Source organism: Lepidochelys kempii, chromosome 2 (assembly GCF_965140265.1).
Source record: "Lepidochelys kempii isolate rLepKem1 chromosome 2, rLepKem1.hap2, whole genome shotgun sequence".
NCBI lineage: Eukaryota > Metazoa > Chordata > Testudines > Cheloniidae > Lepidochelys > Lepidochelys kempii.
This window is the reverse complement of record NC_133257.1, coordinates 240,537,810-240,543,809: the sequence shown is the minus strand read 5'-3', so window position 1 is coordinate 240,543,809 and position 6,000 is coordinate 240,537,810. Positions and strand designations below refer to the sequence as shown.

General features: G+C 49.2%; 1 protein-coding gene across 5 annotated transcripts in view; it reads left to right on the top strand.

The window, feature by feature from the left end:
• The first annotated feature begins 3,471 nt into the window (after nt 1-3,471).
• Nucleotides 3,472-6,000, top strand: part of ARHGAP12 (Rho GTPase activating protein 12) — a 140,679-nt gene continuing 138,150 nt past the window's right edge. For 4 of the 5 annotated variants that reach the window (XM_073334406.1, XM_073334405.1, XM_073334404.1 and 1 more), the window contains exon 1: nt 3,472-3,560. The gene's annotated coding sequence lies outside the window, so the exon portion shown is untranslated. The remainder of the gene's footprint in view (nt 3,561-6,000) is intronic. The other variant, XM_073334402.1, reaches the window with a different exon arrangement.

The window sequence follows — 6,000 nt, the reverse complement described above, 5'->3', positions numbered from 1 at the left end:
AAGAGCCCAAAGAAAACTGTTCAGTAACACAAAGGATCAGACCAATAGACTTCAGTGAGGGCTTAAATTCCTAAAGAGTAAAGAAGACTTTTTTATAAATGTATTTAGAAAGCTGAGCTACATTTACAAATGTCAATTGTAGTATGACAATATGCAAAATTTACAAAAATACAATTCAAATCCCTCCTAAAAATTCACTGTTGCTGCCTTGCCAGTCAGAAGTTAGAGGGAGGAAAATTAACAACAAAAAGTAGAATAAAATAAATTTAAATTTAATCAAGTCCTTTCTTTGCAGACCTGTGATCTTATTAATGCTACCCCAATCATGCCTCTTTCATCTTCCCTTTATTAGATTTTTTACCCCCATCTGTTGCATCATTTTCTAATTTAGATTTCAAACTCTTCACTGGCTTTTGTGAGACACCCAGCACATTTCAGTGTACTCAAAATAATAATCTTATTTAAGTGGGTTAATTTAAAATTCCTTGACTTCTGTAGATTTTCATCAGTAATAATAAGGATTTAACCTAGATGGTGATGTTTGTGAGTTCTGTAGCCCGTGGCAGTTTCCAATTAAAGTTAAAATTAGCAGTGAAACACAGAAAAATTCTAAAATAAGATATTTAACAATGCTAATCAGAACAAATAAGTGTTTAAGTCTTAGATTTTCAAGGTCACCCAGGCTAGAGTGATTGAACTGACAATTTTTAAACCACATGGGGATGAAGTGACTAAGGTTGCTATAGCCACATGTCATGTATGGAAAAATATACCCCTCGTGTCAAAGGCAGCATATGATGAAAGTAGCCCCATGATATAAAAAGTGGGCAGGGGGACTTGCAGTGAATTGGAGATTGATGAGGCTACAATTTTAGAAATGTTTGGTTGCTTAACACGAAGCCAGTGAAGTGACTGCAGGGAGATGATTTTCTGAAATCGTGGGTGTGTGTACATAATTACGTAGTGAAGGGTGCATTTCCAAAAATGGTGCAGATTTTCTTTGCTCTTTATCAGGCTTTTTTAACCACACATAGAGATCTCTATATTTTATACTACCATCTGTGCTAGTGAGTGATCTTATTGTGTGCATAGCGGTATCAGGATTACTTTGACAGATTATAGGGATACTGCAAGAAGAAGGATGGCAGAATGGATTAAACAGTGTATGTGTTTGCCAATTTAAAATTATTATCTACATTCCTGGCTAAAATCAGGGCTTACATTAGCTAAAGATATCAGAAGCTTAATGGTCCGGGAGTCAGCATTTACTTAGTCCCTACTGCTAGACAAGGATAAAACTTTTTTTGAGTTTCGCTGATTGGGGAAATGTGCATTATTTTGACACAGCGAAGTTGGGATATGCTATAGGACAAAGATCTCCTCGTTAAAACGTGGATCATGCAAAATGGGTGGTAACCTGGGGAGGGAGCTGGATAGACTGGGGGTTATTATTATTGATTAAACACTTACAATGTACTTGCGCACTGTACAAGGCACTGAGAAGTTAAGGCCAAACCCTCCCAGAAGATTTTACAATCTGAAGGACAAAAAGAACAAAATGCTCAGGGGGATGCAGACTATGCAATTAGCACAGATTGAGTGTCTGACGTGTGAGTTATTCAGAGCTTACTCCATCTCTAATGGGATGTTGGGTTGCAGAGGGCATTTGCCTGAGCTCAGTGTGTGAGCCGGATGATGGGGAAATTTTGAATGAGGAGAGGGTGAGTTCCAGTGCGCTGGGTTTTGGAGATCACAGAACACCTAAAGGTAGCAAGACAGAGGGTAAAACCCCGCCGTGGACTTGTCCAGCTGGATGTCTTGTGCCAAGAGAGTCATATCACATCCAGATAATGCCCTAACCCAGTGGCGGATTAATGATTTTGCCACCCCTAGGCCCTGAAATAATTGCCGCCACCCCCTCCAGCAGCTCCCCGCCTCCCTCCTCCTCAGCTCACCTCCGCATCCTCCCCTGAGCGCGCCGCTGGGCCCTGCTTCTCCCCGCTCCCTGCCAGTGCTTGTGCGAGAAACAGGTTCGCGAAGGAGGAAAGAAGAGGGGGGAACGCGGTGCACTCAGGAGAGGAGGCGGGGCCAGGGTGGGGATTTGGGAAAGGGATGGGGCAGGGAAGAGGTGGAGTTGGGGCAGGGACAGGGGCGCGAACTGGCACCAGGGAAAGCAGCCTCTGGCTGCTATTATAAATTTGCCAACCCTGCAATTTTGTCGGCCTAGAGGCGTGAATATGCCGCTGACCTAACCCCTCACTCCCCCCTGCAACAGGGACTAAGGCAGTATTGGGCCAGCAGCAGCGAGACCTAAGGCTGGACACCTTGCGCTCTGACTTCTCCATCCCACTGGCTCCCCTTTGCCAACCACTTCCCCTCTCTTCCATCTCCCCGCCCCTCACAGATCCCCACAATGCCCAGCTCCTCTCCCTCCTCAAAGCTGCTCCGCCCCACAACACCCAGCTCCCCTCCAACCCCCACCCTGGCTCATCTCCTTTCCCCAGGTTCTTTCTCTTCTCCAGCTCCCCTCTCTTCCTCCAGCTCCCCACCCCGCATCTCCCCTCCCCACCCCGCTTTTCTCTTCCCCCATCTCCCCTCCCCACCCAGCTCCCCTCTCTTCCTCCATCTCCCCACCCCCCAACTGCCCTCCCCACCCAGCTCCCCCCTCTTCCTCCAGCTCCCCTCTTCCTCCAGCTCCCCACCCCCCATCTCCCCTTCCCACCCTGCTCCCCTCTTCCTCCAGCTTCCCTCCCCACCCCCATCTCCCCTCCGCACCCTGCTCCTCTCTTCCTCCAGCTCCCCACCCCCCATCTCCCCTTCCCACCCTGCTCCCCTCTTCCTCCAGCTTCCCTCCCCACCCCCATCTCCCCTCCGCACCCCGCTTTTCTCTTCCTCCAGCTCCCCACCCCCCATCTCCCCTCCCCACCCCGCTTTTCTCTTCCTCCAGCTCCCCACCCCGCATCTCCCCTCCCCACCCCGCTTTTCTCTTCCCCCATCTCCCCTCCCCACCCAGCTCCCCTCTCTTCCTCCATCTCCCCACCCCCCAACTGCCCTCCCCACCCAGCTCCCCCCTCTTCCTCCAGCTCCCCTCTTCCTCCAGCTCCCCACCCCCCATCTCCCCTTCCCACCCTGCTCCCCTCTTCCTCCAGCTTCCCTCCCCACCCCCATCTCCCCTCCGCACCCTGCTCCTCTCTTCCTCCAGCTCCCCACCCCCCATCTCCCCTCCCCACCCCGCTTTTCTCTTCCTCCAGCTCCCCACCCCCCATCTCCCCTTCCCACCCCGCTCCTCTCTTCCTCCATCTCCCCTCCCCACCCCGCTCCTCTCCCACCCCAGGCTGCCCATAAGCGCCCAGCTGTCCCCGCCCCCTGGCACCTTTCCTCCCCACGTCCCTCGCGCCACCCTCCCCCGGCACGTGACGAGGGAGCGCTGACGCCGCGCCGTGCCCCGGGGGAGCGGCCACTGCGCCAGAAGGAGGCGGCGGCGGCGGCGGCGGCGGCGGCCGGGTGGTGGCGGCGGGAGCCGCCGTGCTGAGGCGGGAGCGGACTCGACGCCTACCTGGGTAAGGCGGCTCTGCGCAGGGGGCTACGGCGGGGCAGGGCGCGGCGGCGGCGGCTCGGGGGGAGCGCGGGGACCCTGCGGGTGGCCCCGTTGGCTGGTGGGAGGCGGCTCCTCCCGGGGCGCCCCCTGGCTGGCCGCGGCGGGAGCGGGTCTCGGACGGTGCCCTCGAGTCCGTTCCTGGGGGAGCCTGGGCTCCGTGTGCCCCCCACCCCTGTGGGGCCCGAGGGCGGGGGTCCCAGGGGCTGCCATGCGGGGCCGAGCTGGGGAGCCGCCTGGGCCGCTGGCCTGGCCCAGGCGGCGGCTGGGACCAGCCGGTTGCGAGGATCCCGATAACGGGCAGTTACGGAATAACCTGCCCATACGGGAAGTTTCTCCCTGGCTCCTGCCAGCGGCTGGCTTGTGCCCGGAAGCGTGAAGGCACCGGTCCCTCCTGCGCTTTGCCCAGGGGCCGCTAGACCTGCGCTGTGCGGGGCTGGCTTGTTCTGTCCCCCCAGACCTCCTGGGGTTGGGTGGGGGCAAAGCAAGTGACACCCGCTCTGCAGCCCCCTGCCTCCCCTGTACCGAGAAGCGGGCTGCCTAGCCCAGGCTGTGAAGCTGGCCGAGAAAGACTTCGTGTGTTGAAAACGTGAAGTGTTGTTTTTGTGTGTGTGTGGGTCATTTCACAGGCTGTGCTCAGTACCGTTCGGTATGTTTTTCGTAGACCTTTGTGTATGTGTTTTTATACACTGCACATATATAATGCTCACAAATGAGTCAACGGAGCTATGAATGTCTTGTGTAATTTTGTTTCACCTGTTAAAACGACTCCTAAGGCTCAGATCAAAACAGCTTAAATGCTAATTGAGATGGTAGCCATTACTGTATTTTTCAGTTGTCCATGTTGAATGTGGACTCTTAACATGCCCTAAAATAGTTTGAATGTTGCTTGTTTGTATGATTTAATCATAGTGTGCAGACACAGATTTGCTCAGCTATTTATAGCTTATCATTCTAGTCAACAACATAACAAAAGTGCACAGTGAAAGGCAAGGGACTGATGTTAGGCTGCGTGCTCATTAATATTTACGGTTGGTGAAAAGTGGCTTTTAAAAGTTGCTTTGACAATGATTTAAAATATACCATGTACTCAGAAGTCTCTAGGCTGAGTTAATAGACAATTATCAGGAAATTAGATGGTTACTTGTTATGCTTTTAATTTTTATGGAAGTCTAAACACTTGGGGGGGGGGCTTATTCTGCTTGGGAATTACATTTGTTTCCTAATACTAATGATGGTTTATGTCTGAGGAAGGGGGTAGAGGATTAGATCTGTCTTTTAAAGGGCCTGCAAGTTCCTACTGTCCACATTAGCTGTTTGTGTTTCATATATATATGTGCATGCTAGCTTGAAATGATTTTGCCTAAAATTCTGTACAAATAAACTGATGCATGTTGTCAAGCAAAACTGTTCTGATGAACTTCAGTATCTGAAGTTCATTTCTAACAGGGCAGATGTGAGGGAAAATTGTCTTATAGAAAGTATGGACTTGGGAGATTCTGTGATGACCTACTCTGAAACTTTAAAAAAAGAAGTAGCTCTTTGGATATTGTAGAGGATTTCTTCAAATTCTGCTTCTAACATGAACACTTACAAAATGCAGAATATATTGCCGACTTCCTTTGTTATTTCCCTCAGTCACTGAATCTATCGAAAAGCTTGAAAGAATGATCAGCTAATTTTTTGTTTTTAATCATGAAAAATAAGAAATAGTGCCTCATTGGAGAAATTTGAATAAAATACTAAATTCATCCTGATATAATAAGAATTACACAAAGGGTTTAATTCTGTCCCCAAACTAAGTATATCCTGGGACCATATTCAAGAAATGCTGTTGAGCAAATATTTTTGAGGTGCTGAAAGGGCAAATTCAAGGGGAAAAACATCTACTATGTAGAGATAATTGGGTGGATTTTATATTTCATTTGGCCTTCAGTTGGTAAGAATTTGACAAATGTTCTCAAATATGGTTTCTGTGGCTGACTTTCTAGTTTGTGCAGCAATATCATTAATGTATTCATTGTAGCTGTAGGGAATAATGCTTTTCAATGAAATATCTATTGCAGAGGTGGTACAAGAACCAAACCATTGTTTCTGTGTGGATCACATAAACAGTGGCTATTGTTTGGTTTTAGTTTTTAATGGTTCAGTTAACCTTTTTGAGAGGTGAAATGTGTGAACCTCAGTTTCTTGACTGTATTGTAAATTAAAATGTCTTAACAGTAGCTCTTCAAAAATACTCCTAAAAATCTAAGTATTTGTAAAACCTTTTCTGATATTCCTCAAAGAACTCTTGGGAAAGGAGTCCAGTTCATAGAAGCTTAGAAATGCAGTCAATACACAACTGCACTAACTGCTATGACAGCAACCACACATGGGGAGATCTTTGTTCTTTGTGTAGCATA